Source organism: Trachemys scripta, chromosome 9 (genome assembly GCF_013100865.1).
Source record: "Trachemys scripta elegans isolate TJP31775 chromosome 9, CAS_Tse_1.0, whole genome shotgun sequence".
In the NCBI taxonomy this organism is placed as follows: Eukaryota; Metazoa; Chordata; order Testudines; family Emydidae; genus Trachemys; species Trachemys scripta.
The window spans coordinates 23,646,843-23,663,868 of NC_048306.1; positions in this window are offsets into that span (position 1 = coordinate 23,646,843).

Sequence of the window (17,026 nt, forward strand, 5' to 3'; positions counted from 1 at the left end):
CGCCTAGGTCGCCTAATAGGTTGCACCGGGCCTGGCTGGCTGATACAATTACAAAAAATCAGAAATTGAGCTGTAATGGGAGTAGGGTTCTTGTGGCAACCCAGCCTGCTAGCAAGTGTTAGAACCCAGCATTAAGCTGCTGAACTTTCTCTAACTTGTTACAGAAGAGGCAGTGTAGGAGGATGGGAACGGGACTCCCTAGCTCCCCCCTAGCTCCCTCTGTCCATTGTTTACCCTCTCTACTCCCCCCAGTGGCTGCACTTGGGAGAGTTCTCTGGGGCAACCACACCCTGGCAGAAGGCTGGTTCTTCTTCCTGCCTTCCCCTTGCAGGAGGGAGTGGGATAGTTCAGTGGTTTGAGCAGTGGCCTGCTAAACCCAGCATTGTGAGTTCAATCCTTGAGGGGGCCATTTAGGGAACTAGGGTAAAAATCTGCCTGGGGATTGGTCCTGCTTTGAGCAGGGGGTTGGATTAGATGACCTCCTGAGATCCCTTCCAACCCTGATATTCTATGAGAGGAGAATCTGGCTGGAACAGGGGTCAGCCACTCAGACAGCCCTTTGTTAGAGCTCTGCCTACTTTTTCCCCTATGGTGGCCAGCTGCTCATATGCTTAGCCAACATAGGGTCATTTCTCTGTTCTAGGATGAAATTCCCATCCCGTAGGAGGGCTTCCATGTCTTGATGGCCTATCCCTTCCTGCCCTGTGGGGAGGGTGGGGGTCTGCAGCTGTGTTGCTTGGGATATCCCTTCCCCAGGATCATCTTGTGGCTTTCCAAACTCCTGGGAACTGGAGTGCCTATTTGGTCTCTGTTCTCACTTGTTGTCTGGGCCTGGGTATTGATTCACCCTCTTCCCCCCTCCCCCGACCTGAAGCCAGTCCTGACCTATGATCACAGAATAGACCAACTTTTCTGCCAAGGCTACAGTTATCACTGCACTATGGGCCTCCACTGTCAATTGTAACTGCTGGCTGGGGTAGGTTTTGATATCACTGTGGATACATTGAGGGTGGATAGTGTTCTTGAGAGTGGTGTCACTCCCCACCATGGAGACCTGGATCACTGTCTGGCTGCAGCTTGAGCCCAAGAGTCCTTGAACCAGCTTCCCTGGGACCACCACCAGCTTGGGGATAGTTTTTTCCCCACACCCAGGTTTCCGCCATCTAGCACTGGACATACCCACATTCCATCACCGGGCATTCCCTCTATGCACCCTGTCTGCCCACAAGAATAGCACAGTAATGGGCTGAGGTCAGCGTCCTCTTTCCTAGGGAGAGGGGAGCCTGTCTGCGGCATATTAACTGGACCTATGTCTGTGGGCACTGCTTCAGTCGTCTGAGATCCCTGGCATTCCCTTTGATCTCAGCCTCCCTGTCCCCCTAGGTCTGCTTCAAGCCTCAGGGGTGGTCTGCCCATCTGGGAGGGCCCCTTCAAAACTGACCTCCCGGAAGAGACTGCTATTGCTTCTGGTTCACTCCCTGCTGATATTCTGTGTGACTCTGCCTTTAGTGACCCTTCAGCTTCTACAAAGTCCTCCATTAACCTGACTGCTTCCAATAGCCTCCCTGGGTGGTGCTGTACCACCCATTTCCTGCCTGTCATGGGTAGTATATATATTTATATATTGCTCCATTGCAAAGGCCTCGGCTACTTGGGTCCCTAAGCACTCCTCCGGGCAGAACCACTTCCTGCAATGTTCCTTCAGCCATTGTGCTACCATTCGGGGTCTCGTCCCCTTCGGGTATCTCTCAGCCCTAAACCATTAGTGGTGGGTCTCCTCTGAAATATCCAAATAGTCCAAGATGGTGGGCTTTACTTGCTTGTAATCCTTTGCCTGTTCCAAGTCCAGATTACGGGAAGCGGACTGTGTCAGACCCATCAGCTATGGGGCTCGGATAAAAGCCCATTGTTCTGGGGACCACTGGCAGGAACGGGTGGAGAGGAGTGTGTGGGGGGAGTTGAGGGGAAAGGGCAGCATGAAGGCAGGGCCTCAGGGGAAAGGGGCAGCACCACAGTTTGGACACTGGTGTATGTTCTCCCCCCCCCCCCCCCCGACTTTTAGTGAGCTTCCACCACTCCTGGTAGAGACTCAACCTATTCACAGAGCTGAATACTAATAATTTGGTAGTCTCATGCTCATATGTAAAGAATATCTATAGCTCTGTGAAAATCTCTGGATTAGGGTACTGCATTAGTGGTGCAGAGATTTCACTGAAAAACAGAAAATCCATCTTGTATGAAATTCTGATATGTCAACATTTATTTCCATCCTCAGTTGGGATGAAAAGTCAAAATAGTTAAACATTTTGCAGATGAAAAGTTCCATAAATAATTGATTTGGAAATGTTGAGATGGAAGGTTTAGACATTTTTGATTTAATCAAAACATTTAATTTTGGTTTCATGGTCTGATGGTTTGTCAAAACCAATTTTCCCAATGGAGAATTCCACTGACATCAATCCTTTCCCATGAAAAAAAATGATTTTCCAGTGCAGAAATGTTCTGTTGGAAATGTTTTGACTAGCTCTAGTGGTATAGTGACATATTAAGTATAGATATGCTCTGCCCTTCTATATATTAACTTGGGGGCTTACAAGGCCACAACCATCTATAACTCTCCCAGGGGCACTAGTCGATGTCCGCTGCAAACTCTTTTGCTGTCAACAAAGCTTTGACACCACTGATATACATATAGGCCAATCAGCCTTCCAAAAATCAATGACAAGCACATGCAGGCATTAATATTCCAGAGAAGGTCTATTCAGTTTGTTCAGTCAAGCCTTTCCAGAGCAAGAGGTGCTGATCAGCAGGAATTATAAGCAAAAGGATTCAATAAAGTGCTGATAGTTTTGCAATAAATTGTTTTATTTGGAACTTCAGGCTGATGTCAGTAGCCATCTTGCTGACTGAAAAGCAACATCATTCATATCCCTGGCAGTGTCAGTTGACTCCAGACTTCCAGACAATGGAAACCAGCCTTCTTCCAACTTCAGTGCTGGCTAAACTATCAGAGAGAAAGTATCTATGCTTAAAACATAAACCTTTTGGGGGTAACTAATAGACATCAACTTAATTCCTCTAATTACTAAGCCAACTTCAGAGCAGGATGGGGGCTGATAGAGGTGGGTCACAGCATCAGTGTTGCATCGGGTTACTTCAGAGTTCAGTTTTGGTTCAGATTAGAATCCAGATTTGAAACTTCTCCAAAGTTCTGAGGTATTTGGATGTGGGGTTTGGGCCTCTCTCTAGTGCAGAGACTTTGCCTGGGGCCAATGTCATAAATGATCTTTTCAATATGATTACTTCTTTCACTGTCGTATACAGTAAATTTTCCTCTCTAAACTAGTGGATCTGATTTCACAGTTGTAACCCTTCCCCTCCTTTCTCGGTTTTTTTCTGGGGCTTGCATTATCATTTGCTAAATTTATGACCTGCTGTTTGTCCACAGCTTCGAGACCTTTATGTGGCTTCCCCCCACCCCCCATAGTTCACAAATGAATCAACCTCTTCTCAGCAAGATGATAACTGCTACCAGCAGCAGGCAGTTCCAAAACACCAAATTAAATTAAATATTTCCCATTGAATTCAATGATAGTTTTGCATTGACAGCAGCCTGGATGTCTTTCAATATTTATTTATTTTTCTTCATTCCAGAGCTTGAACAGATTTTTTTCTTCTTTCCATCTTTTCTTTCAGCAGTTTAGTCATGGGTAGTGTAAAATGAGGAACTGCAATTTATAGAATTTAAATCCTTTCCTTGCATACATGGTGGCATTTCCCACTTGCCAAGAAAAAAAATACAGACACTACTCCTGCCTGCACAAAGAGAATGTCTGTGTACACTCTGCGACTGCATATATGCCTAACTGTCCCTGGGTTCCATGTTCCTTTTTGTGTCTTGATGGGACAGCACAAACAATGGGTCTCTGGGGTCTGAACATGATTCAACTGGGGGTTTTTTGGTCACACTAAGGCCCTATCAATCATTCCATTGAGAGAACCAACTTCGGAACGTTTGCAGAGTGAGCTGCAGGGCAGTTAGAAATGTCGTCCTGCCCCTCTGAGTAAGGAGATAGGCCATCAGAGTTCATCCCTAGTGATAAACATTTTTAAATCAGCAGGCCCAGATAACTTCCACCAAGGAGTCCTAAAATAATTGACAGAGGAGATCTCTGGACTGCCTGTGTTAATTTTTAATAATTGGAATATCAGGGAAATTCCAGAAGACTGGAGGATTGCTAATGTGTTTCTAAAGGCAAGCAGGATAAGCTGAGTAAGTATCAGTCATCTAGTCTGACATCCATAGGTGCCGACTCCGTGGGTGTTCCGGGGCTGGAGCACCCACGGAAAAAAATTGGTGGGTGCTCAGCACCCACCGGCAGCTCCCCCTCTACTCCCCGTGCTCCAGCTTGCCTCCACCTCCCCCGCAAGCACGCCCCCGTGTCCTGCTTCTCCCCCCTCCCTCCCAGCGCTTGTGCCACGAAACAGCTGATTCGCGGGGCAGGGAGGTAGGGGGAGGAGGAGGAATGCGGCGCGCAGGGGGAAGAGGCGGGGCCGGAGCGGGGATTTGGGAAAAGGAACCATTAGGGGCAGGGAGGGGGCAGAGTTAGGGCGGGGACTTTGGGAATGGGGTTGGAATGGGGGCGGGGAAAGAGACGGGGGGCATGGGCTCCCACCAGCGCCGGAGAAAGTTGGCGCCTATGCTGACATCAGTCCTGGGCAGAATAATGGAAAAGCTGATAACGGATTCAACTGATAAAGAAATGGGGCCAGATTTTTAAAAGCATTTAGGCATTGCTTTGCTCAGCGGTGCAACACCTACCTAATTTAGGAGCCTAAATCTAATTTTCAAAAGTGATTTAGGCACTAAGGAACCAAAATCCCATTGGCAGTCAATGGGATTTAGGCTCCAAGTGCCTGAATCCTTTTTGAAACTGGGACTGCACTGCAATGCTGAGCACACCACCACCTAACTACCTTTTAAAATCTAATCCTTAAAGGATAGGACTATAATTAATGCCAGTCAATATAGCTTTATGAATAGTAGGTCTTATTAAACAAACCTGATTTTCTTTTTTAATAATATTACAAGTCTGGGCTGACAAAAGGAACTGTGTAGATATAATAGACTTGTAAGGCGTTTGACTTAATACTGCATAATATTGTGATTAAAAATTTAGCAGTATACTGTATAAATAAAACATATGTTAAATGGCTTAAGAACAAGCTGACTGACAGATCTCAAAAAGCAGTGGGCAATGGGGAATCATCATGAAATGGAAGTGTTTCTAGGGGTGTTCTGCAGGGATCAACACTAGACCTAAGGCTATTCAACATTTTCATCTGTGATCTGGAAGTAAACATACAATCACTGCTGATAAAATTTGTGGGTGACAAAGACTGGTGGAATGGTAAATGGTGAGGACAGGGCATTCATACAGAGTGATCTGAATATCTTGGTTAGCAGGGCCCATTCAAACAAAATGAGTTTGCATTGGGCATTTGTGTGTATTTCAAAGTTATACATTTAAGAAGAAGAATGTAGACCTTACCTATAGGATGGGGGACTATATCCTGGAAAGGAGTTACTCCAAAAGCGACCACAGCGGACAAGCAACTCAATATGAACTCCCAGTGCACTGCTGTGGCAAAAAAAGCTAATGCAATCCTTGACTGTATAAGCAGAGGAGTATTGAGTAGGAGCAGGGAGGTGATTTTAGTTCTACATACGTCATTGGTGAAACCAGTGCTGGAATACTGCATCCAGTTCTGGGGTCCACATTTTTAAAAGGATGTTGAAAATTGAAAACAGTGTAGAAATGATTTGAAGACTGGAGAAATTGCCTTACAGTGAGAGACTTAAAGAGTTCAGTCTCTTTAATTTATCAAAAAGAAGACCGAGAGGTGATTTGATTACAGTGTATGAGAGCCTTCAGAGGGCTAAAATATTGAGTACTAATGGGCTCTTTAATCTAGTGGAAAAGGGCATAATAAGAACCAAGGGCTGGAAGCTGAAGCCAGACAAATTCAGATTAGAAATAAAGCACACATTCTTAACAGTGATATTGAATAACCATTGAAACAAACTACCAAGGGAAATGGTGGATTCTCCATCTCTTGGCATCTTCAAATCGAGACTGGATGCTTTGTGGAAGATATGCTTTAGCCAAACAAAAGTGATTGGGCTAAATACAGAGGTAACTGGGTGAAATTTAATGGCCTGTGATACACAGGAGGTCAGACTAGATGATCTAATGGTCTTGCTGGCCTTAATCACAACTCTCCACCCCCCAGGATCTCATCCCAAATAAAGTGCAGGACAATCCCAATCTCAGAACATTATGTCCCAGTTTGAGAGAGAGTGAGATAAAAACCTTAAAGCTGTCTCTCTGCCTCAGGCAAGGCATGACTGTCCAGTCAGGAAAGTGCAATAGCAGTTTGCAGACTGTCAGCATGAGAACAGGATATTATGTGTTCATAATATTTTATAGGGCTCTTTCACAGAGGATTTTGTAATTAGGCTGTTTCCATAACTGATCTACCAGAATAGTCAAAGATGAAGGGAAATTCTCTTATTTTTCTCAGAACATCTAATACCATCAGGTTTATGGGGTCCTAGGCAGCCCTCCCAGACCTTCAGCCAGATGAAAGTAATAACATTTATAATGTGGCCAGTTGTCTCCCCTTATTATTATTTTAGGTCTACGCCACATGTGACAGAGTTGTTAGTGAGTGATTGTGACCAGCCTGGGTGGAGGTTTAAGCAGCTGTGTGCATGTGTGATTGTGTGCATGTGTGGTGGGGGGTTCATAAGAAAGGTAAAGAATGTCCTATCTCTTTAAGAATTGCACTTAAACTGATCAGAACATTCACGTCTGCCGGGCCACAGAAGGAAAAGTTTCCTCAAGATTCCTTGTCCTCCAGCCCTCTCTTGCCTGCAACTTACTCCCCATGGGATAGAAATGCCTTACTCCTCTCCTGACTGCCTGCTGCTAATTAAACTGTTCTGCTACTTGACCCAGGCTGGCTAGCAGAGCTGGCTTGCTTGACTTTTGCGAGAGGTGTTTTAACCGTATCCCTACCAGAGTCTGTGTGAAGTCTCTACTCCCCATTATCCTTCTCCATCCCGCCCCTTCCTCCACATGCATGGGAGAAGCTACATTGTTGGAAGAACCTTTCTGATTTCTGGTAGAGATCACTGAGTGAGCAATCTGAGAGTCTTACCTATGAGCCACCCTCACTACTACCACTGCCTTCACTCTATGCCTCCTGGCCATATACAAAGGCAGCAGTTCAGCTCATTAACCATTTTGCTGCTAGTTTCTGCTATGAACTTTGCAACTGTCACATATCCAGCCCTGGTAGAGCTCTCTCTGGCTTGATACTCACCAGGCTCTTGTGTTTTGGGCCCACTGCTCCAGGTGTCGTGGGCTTTAAGCTTTCTGAGTCTGAAAAGAGTTCAGGCACTGCCCCTGTCGGGAGTGTCTAGGTGTAAATCTTCTATCTAGCACACCCTTCTGAGAGCTGAAATGCTGTGGTCCAACGGCTGTGTCCCTGGCACCAGTGCTGTTCCCTCAGACTCCTCGGTAGCTTAAACACATCCTCTCCCAAACTCTAGCCAGGTGTGTACCCTGGGTTTACAGTTTAACTCTTCCAGGGCACACAACAGTGAAAGCAAAAAGGCAGACTTCGCACAGGTTTCTAAACATGATTATTCTTGACTTAGCATGAGGGATACACAGATCTAGAGAAAATAATAAACACACTCTCACACATTTCCCTGACTTAGGTTCCTGAACACACTGGAGACTTCTTTGTATTTGGGCAGAGTCCTTGGGCTATCCAGGATCTTTCTCCTGAAGTTCGTGGTTTCTCTTCAGAATCATTGAGTGAGTCTTTCTCTGTAGATCAGGTAGTGGTTGAACAGAATCTTCATGCTATGAAAACATGCCCTTCTCTCCTGCTCAAGCTTCCTGTGAATCTCTTGAGTTTGTGTGTTCCACCAACAACATCGGGTTCTTTTGTTCAGCTGCTGGGGATTTTTCAGTCTCCACTTTCCCCCTCCATGAAGAGAAATTGGAGGAACTAGTCTCCTACCTTCAGCCACCCCATTGCCCCAAGGTGTTTCCACTTGACTAGGTGACCATTAAGGTTTAAGGCCTAACTATTGTCCCTTGTCTGGAAGAAACATACTATAATCCTGATAGCAAATGGTGGATTCCACATACACCAAGGCCTTCCATCATTGAACAATTTCATAACATCAATCAGAATTCATAAGCTGAACAAAGACAGATTCCCCAAATCATCACATCATCTCTCACGTCCAAGTTTAATGGCCATACTTACAAGGCTGAAACTCAGACGTGAGCAAGCTGAGCTCTAAAGAGGCTTAGGCCAGGAGATAGGATATGGCTAGAACCTCTGTTGCTTGACAGCAGCAGAATTTGAACCTAACTGAAGCCTTACTGACACAAAGGCAGCGGCTCAGTTCATTTTGCAGCCAGTTTCTGCTATGAATTTTGCAACAAAAGGATTACTTTGACTGCTCGTGTTCAACAGAATTTTTAATATGTCCCAAGGGAAGAATTTTAGCTGGCACAGCACTGGAGGTACATTTCACCAGACATAAATGGTATATTATGCAGCACTAACGCTGTTGAATCAAGGTGCTGCTTTCCAAGGTACTGATTTAGAATAGTAAAGGAACATAGGGCTTGTCTATACTGCGGAGCCTTGGCTGGTATAACCAGGTTGGCATAGCTAGGTCAGCAGAGCTCCCTTGTGTAAGCGCAGCGTGAGCCAGCAGACCAAGTTCTTCTGCCCACATAACTACACCACTTTCCCGAATGACATTAGTTAAACTGACAGAAGCACTCTTCTGCCATCATAGTTGCATCAATACCAGGTGTTTTGCTGGCACAGCTATATCAGCTAGGGTGTGAGATATTCTTCCACACTCCCAAGCAACATAGGTAAACCAGCAAAACTTTGTAGTGTGGACCAGGCCTTAGGCTGTGTACGTACATATGTAGGTACAATAGTTGTGTGTGATTAGGCAGGTGTATGTGTTAAATTAAAGCATTTTTCTTTTCTAAATGCACTCATTTAGCTATGAAAATGTCCCATGACACCGAACTCGAATCTAGCAAAGTCCTGCCTGAATCAGGCAAGTACAACTTCTCTTGACCAGAGCGTGCACAAACACACTCAGACGATTTCCCTCTAACGTTACTTGAGTCAAGCTGGATTGTCTCACTTGTTTGTTTCAACAAAAATGTCTCTGCTGCTGCCTTGCCCTCCAGTCCTGCAGCATGGCCTTGCTATAACCACAAGCTGCCTTGACTGAAATCACTAGCTGGAAAAATGCGCTTTGCCAAGGTTCTCTTGATTTAGACAAGACTTCTGCTTTCTAATTTCTCTCAGAGGAAGTCCTTTCTTCTCTCCATCTTTTACAGGCAATCATACTAGCAGAATGCTGTGCAATGAAAACAATTCTCCATGAATAGATTCACAAAACCACAGGGAGTTTATATTAACGCCTAAATATAACACAGGCTCCAGAACAACCCTCTTCTCTATCCAGACACTATGTAGGGCAATAGTGTAGCGCTCAAACACACATATAGAGACCCCTCTCTCTCCAAAGGAAGTGGCAGATTAACTCTGGTTAGATGAACTGACCTGAACTTGCCTCCCTTTGTAGTATATCAGATCATGGCAGCCTTCCCTCTCTGATGAAGTATGAACTGTTTGTGTGTGATGTGCACGGACCCATATACATAATTATTTGTATTCAGTACAGCATAGAGGGCCAAGATAATATCAGGATTCCATTGTGTTTGGCGCTGTACAAACACATAGTAACAGATAGTGTCTGCATTGAAGAGTTCAACATCTAATTGGACAAGAAAGACAAAGGGTTGGAGAGGAAGCAGAAAGATAGTGATTTGTTCAAGGTTACAGCAGAAATAAGACCCAGGTTTTCTTTGTCCTACTCTAGTGCCCTACCCCCTAGACAATACAGCCTTTTTTATCTATAGTATGGAGTTGATTAATCCATTTTTTTTCATATCATCACATCCTAAGTACTTTGTATAATGTTTTTGTCATGTACCAAATCTCAACCTCAGTTCTGAGTCATGGAAAAAAAAATATATATATATATATATATATATTTTTGGTAAGGATCTTGGCTTTTATGAGCTTATGAGTTACATCGGGGTAGGCAACCTATGGCACGCATGCCGAAGGCGGCATGCGAGCTGATTTTCAGTGGCACTCATACTGCCCAGGTCCTGGCCACCGGTCCGGGGGGCTCTGCATTTTAATTTAATTTTAAATGAAGATTCTTAAACATTTTAAAAACCTTATTTACTTTACATACAACAATAGTTTAGTTATATATTATAGACTTATAGAAAGAGACCTTCTAAAAATGTTAACATGTATTATTTGCACACAAAATCTTAAATTATAATGAATAAATGAAGACTCGGCACACCACTTCGGAAAGGTTGCCGACCCCCAAGTTACATCCTAACACAGGGGAGCCAAGATGAATATTTCATAATTTTAGAAACCTCCATAGAAATTTGCTTGATAAAAAAAATACTGATTCATTAGCATTTCATTTAAAGCCACAAGATAGTGTAGTTGGGGAGTGTTTTAGCGTTTATATACTGTCACAAATGCAGGCATCCCCGTTTGATGTCTCTGCTTCCAAATAACCTCTCTCAGTTGCCCACTCTGTTCTCACACAGAGATTGGAAATGGAGGCCTCAGTCATAACAGACAGTGGTTCATCCGTTGGTGCTTTAAATCAGTCAACCAGCACACTTACTAACTGCCAGCTGATTATGCAGGGTTTGCAAATTTTTGAGGTCAGAATTTTAGTCTCCAAAGAAATCTACATTTCTAGAGGGAGAAATACTGGAACTTGATTTATTTACCTACAATTTCAGCCTACCCGATAGAATCTACCCACATACAAACCCCGCTGCCTGCTGATGGCATTTGTAAATACGCATCCCTGAAGCATCTATGTGTCTTCCTAGCTCATATATATGATCACACTTTAATTCAGATCAGATAATTCCATAATCCATTAAGTGCATAGCCACCATCTAGTCCTTTCCGTGACAATAACTCATATGACTGATGTCTGCATTTAAATAAATAATTTTCCTGGCTGCATATAAAATTCAAGGCATGAATTACTCCAGCCAAGTGACTGGCATAATTATGCAGGTGATTTCCCCTTTAAATGCTTTTACATGGAGGTTTGTTACATTGCAGATCCTTTATTTACTTGGCGGTTCGTTCATCTGCACATCTACCAATGTGATATATGCCATCATGTGCCAGCAATGCCCCTCTGCCATGTACATTGGCCAAATTGGACAGTCTCTATGCAAAAGAATAAATGGACACAAATCTGACATCAGGAATCATAACATTCAAAAACCAGTAGGAGAACACTTTAACCTGTCTGGTCACACAGTAACAGACCTGAGGGTGGCAATTTTGCAACAGAAAAGCTTCAAAAACAGACTCCAATGAGAAACTTCAATTGATATGCAAACTAGATACAATCAACTTAGGCTTGAATAGAGTCTGGGAATGGCTGAGCCATTACAAACATTGACTCTATCTCCACATGTAAGTATTCTCGCACTTCTTATTAAACTGTCTGTACTGGGCTATTTTGATTATCACTTCAAAAGTTTTGTCTCTTAATTAATTGGCCTCTCAGAGTCGGTAAGACAACTCCCACCTTTTCATGCTCACTGTAGGTGTATATATATCTCCTCAATATATGTTCCATTCCATGCATCCAAAGAAGTGGGCTATAGCCCACGAAAGCTTATGCTCAAATAAATTTGTTAGTCTCTAAGGTGCCACAAGTACTCCTGTTCTTTTTGTGGATACAGACTAACACGGCTGCTACTCTGAAACCTTTATTTAGTTGGGCTTAAATGAGACTTAAGTGGTGCATAGGTCTTGTTCTGGGTCTATGCATGTGGGTGAATTTCATCCTTCACCCTTACTCTACTCCAAATCTAATCCCCATTCAACATTACTCCATCTGGAAATTGTCTAAAATATTTAAAGCATCCATTTTAAGGGTGAACACCTGGCATATAGAATCCTGAGCCCAACAACATTCAGGAACTTTTTATGACCTAAAGAATCTAAAAGCGGGAGAGGAGGAGGAGGGTATGGTTTCATATCCTCCAAGTCGGCAATTTATGAAAAGAGCAAACAGAATTAATTTGCTTTGTGCGCCAACATGAAAACAGAGTGAAATCTATGTGGGAGTTTAGATTAAAATATAAATAGACTTTTAAAAAGGTCAGATCAAAAAGCCAGTGGTAAAGAAACCACCAGAATAAGTCTCATTTTTGAACAATATTCCCCACAGAAGAAGGTCCCCCTGTACCCTACATTGTCTTGACGCCTGCAGCTCGTGCTGGGAGCAGGGTATCAAGTATAGGGGTTCTTGTAACTAAGGTCTCTTCAAGAGCCTGAAAAAGAATCTCTCTAGATTTTATTTCATCTCCTTTAGTGGTTGGCTTGTGAAGGGCTCCATGCTGACAACCCAGGAAAATGGAGAACCTGCAATGAATTAGCCAACTAGTAATGGCTAATGATAGGCTGAGGGGGGCTTGAGGTAAAACTGATCAGTTGATGAGCTGTTTATTTAAATGCATATTAAAATAGTACATATTTTGATTGTATCCTCTCCCTTACTCTTTGTTGCTTGTCTCCTGGGGATGGAGGGAGACGGGACTGATAAGACATGTGTCTGTCCCCTCACAGACAACTTTTGCTTGAAAATTGTAGTTGGGTCCCCCACTCGTCATCTCTTTGTGTTTTAGAGTGTAAACAGTTCAGGGCAAGGGCTGTCCCTAAATATGTGTTTGAACAGCATCCAACACAACTATGTCCTGATCCTGAGTAGGACCTCTAGGCAAGACTGCAATACAAACGGAATAATAAATACACCTCTACCCCGATATAACGTGACCCAATAACACGAATTTGGATATAATGCGGTAAAGCAGTGCTCCAGGGCGGGCGGGGCGGCGCACTCTGGTGGATCAAAGCAAGTTCGATATAACGCGGTTTCACCTATAATGCAGTAAGATTTTTTGGCTCCCGAGGACAGCATTATATCGGGGTAGAGGTGTAGTAGGTGTCAGATTCACTACCTTTATCCACCAATGTGTACCAACTCTGCCCAGGAAGGATCACTTTTCGGAATGAGAGGGGAGATTAGTTTTCATGGCCCATTCAGTCCTTAGCCACTCTGTTGAGAAGACTGGATAGTTTGGGGATTTGGGAATGGGATTTGGAGCATTGTGATCTAGGTCACTGGTTCAAATGCAACCCAGTTTTGGAGTGAGCAAAGTTTGTTAACGCCTGATGGTTATTCCGTGCAGCCTGGCTCCCAGGAGACAGCTATTCAGTGGCAGAAATGGCTGTCAGAATTGTCCCTCTAAGTCAGGGACTGGGAAAGTTGGCAGGGTCAGTGCATGACGGAAGCTGGCACTGCTGCTGCCCACGATTCCAGCTGTCAGGACTGTCAGATTAATAAGCTTTACCATCACTAAAATTGCCTTTTGTTTTAAAAAAGCCAACAAAAAGCAGCTGCTTTCTACTCTGAATTACTTCTTCACATGCGAGCTCTGCCATGTTTCCACAATCAAGAGGGTGCCATTGTCCAAAACAGAAACAAACATCCATGTGCCGTGATTTAATGAGTCACAATTTAGCTTGGCCCCAAACCCTCCAGCCACCATCCTGAACGTCAAAGGCATGTCAGGCTGCAGTCAAAGATTTATTTGTCTTTTGGCTATTTTCTCATACTTCTTGTTCAAATCGTCTTGCCTTACAGTATGGAATGGAGGCCAAAACCCTCCAGGAAAGGAGAACCTTGTGATGTCTGGGGTTTTGAAACATTTCTAGGGCTTTTTCTTTAATGTGGGATGTAGCCAAACTATTTATGACTTATGAAACATTTTCCTTCCCTTGATTTAAATCACTATTTTCAATGGAAATGTATGCCAACAATACATATTCTTGTTTGAAAGCCTTTCTTGACAGGTTTATTGGGTGACCAGGGAGGTGAAATCAAAATCAGGTGTTGCAACTCATAGCTTGTGTTTTGCCTGAGCTGAATGGCCCTGGTGCACTGGAAGACACTGAAAGAGTTAATACTGTAGGCCTCACTGCTGTAGGAAGTAGTGCTGACTTTCAATGCTACTCTGCTGTTTGCAGTGTTGCTGTGGTTACTCTGGGTTACCAATAACAAAACCCTTATCTCCTTTGTAACCACAGGGGCCTCTTGGTGGTCGCCACTTCTGCCTGAAACATGACTTCTGAACGTCAGAAGGGTCTGGTTCTAAATCTAGAACCCACAATTTGTGATAATTTGGTAAAAATCCATTGTAATAAATCTGCTGAGCATAATAATAAATCAGGTTTAAAAGGGAAAGGGGAGTGTGATCTACAAGAGAAACTACTCGGGCTTCCAAAGCATCACCTTGCCAACAAAACTATATGAACATACACAGCTGTGGAGAAGTACTGTCTACTAGTATTGTGGGACTGAATCTCTACTGAGCTCTGTTTCTCTGCCTTATCAGAAATTTTTATGAAAGCTAATGTTAAAATTATCAATTACACAGGTTAAAGAAAGAGTGTCTATACATCTGGGTATAATGCTTAAATTGTCCAAAAGTACAAATACACATATCAGGTGAGAGCTTCTGAGTTTGCTGTTGAAAGGAACCAGTCAACAGGGTGTTCAGTATCTTAATGCCACAGGGAATTCATCTGTCAACCACAGTACTGAGCTCATAATTAAACACTTCTCCCAGACAGCCAGCATATAACAGGGCAATAAAAATGAATTCAAGGCTGGCTTCAAACACCGCAGCCACTAATTACATTTAGCTGACCATAGGAAGGGAGGAGGAGGTTATGGGATCATAAGATTACTACTAGGAGTTCCCTCTGCGCTTGATAATGTGCTGCTTCTAGCAAAGATCAGGGCACCTGCAGCAGTGAATGGAATTAGAAATAGCAATAGAGCAAAAGCACAGCCAGTTTGTTATGAGAGGAAATATGGCAGGGTCTTTCCCCACACAAAGAAAAGCCAATGCAAACCCCGTCCATGTCAACATGAGCCAGAACAGACCCAGCCTGTGCTGAGAAGGAAGGAATCTGTTCAAGTCTGTATCAAGAAGAGCCAGAACTGACCTGGCATTTACTGGGAAATGCCTTGCCCATGTTCAGAATATCTGGGGATATGGTCCTGCCCAGTACCAAAAGTCAGAAAAAAATCCCGATCTCATGTTGATAAGAGCCAGAAACGACAAAGAGCATCACCAGGAAAGTTGATTTGCTAGCACGAGTAAGTTTTTCTAGAAAGGCCAGTCCTGGCAGGGAATGCAGGAAATTTCCAGAGTGGATACAAACTGCAAATACAAAAGTAAAAGCTCATATTGATAACTGCAAAGCACTCCAGAAGTAATCATCATCATCTTTACTTTGTGCAAACACGATATTCACCATTTACTTTAGTTAATGGGAGTCTCAGGTAGAATTTCAATTGCAGCTATTCATTTTTCAGACACAAAAGTACTTTTTTTAACCTTTTTACATATATGAGTGGATTCCTTTCCTTTTCTTACACACACACCAGTTCCCTGCAATGACACAAAAAAGACTACTAAAGCCTGTTAGAGGAAGGTGCTTGAATATAAAACTAACCTCTTGTAAGCTTTAGAGAACAATAACTGAAAACCAAAAAGCAACTCATTATACATAACAAGTGTGGAGCAAGTGTGACATAGCAGTTTCTGCAGCAGTCTAGAAGCCGGCATGTTTGTGGTTCTTTCCCTAGTTGTGACACTTACTCCCTCAGCGTCCTTAAGCCAGTCACGTAATCTCGGTCTGTCTCAGTAAAAAGGGGGAAGCAATCATTACTTCACAGCACTATTGTGAGGATTAATTCATGCTGATAGAGCCTTCAAGAACCTCTGATGGAAGAGCTCAGAATATTACTAAGTCAAGGGGAAGAAAACCTCTTCGGATTTTTCAGACTGACACTCAAGACTGTCAAAATGAATTTGAGTTTGAAACTTCTGAAGAGATTTTATTTTCTTCACCTGGATGCTGCTTGGCTTCTGATTTTTTCATGGCTCATTGTCCTGTTATTTTCAATAACTATGAGGACTTCTTATGAGGTGATTCACTCCACTACTTAAGTGACTCTTTCTGGTGCTTGTTGATAAGATGCTGGCTTCAATTATTAATACATTGCTAGAGATCTCTTGATTTTTATTGTTGTTGGTTTTTTTAACCTGGCTGAAGAGCTGTAGAGTTCTGGGTTATCCATTAACTTCAAAGTAATTTTTCTAAGGCAATAAAGATAAAATTAAAATATCATTTCTCCAGGTTGTTCTCTGAATGGGAATGAATCATGAGCAGAACTTCAGCTACAAGAGAAGATACTATCGCTGAAAAGATTCTGAAGCCACTTGAAATTTCAAAGGGACTTTGCTGTTGGGTCTAAACCCTGGCAAGTACTTTCACCATAGGTTGCTGTGCATTCGAGAAATATTTTTTCTTTTTTTCATCTCCAAAGATAAAATTATTTTGGGGGGAAAGCCTCAATTTATTTTCTTGATCATTTAAATTTTCATTTGTTTTTTTAAATGAGTTGAGGGCTGGTGAAGTGTGCTGGATTGACAGGCCTAGAGAGTAACAGATTGTGTATCCACAGCCCGGATGCAGCACATGCATTGTAGTACAAGTTTTCTCCCTACTGGGTCCTCTGCTAACATACCCCAAAAGACCATAACATACCCCTAGAACTGAGGGACTAGTTCAACTTCCCTGGGCTGTTAATTCTTGGACTAATTGATGAGCCTACCCACAAGGGAGTCGTCATGGCTACAGGGCTAGCTGCACTCCTTTCCCCTTTCTGGTCTCCCTCAGTGCACCCAACTCAGGT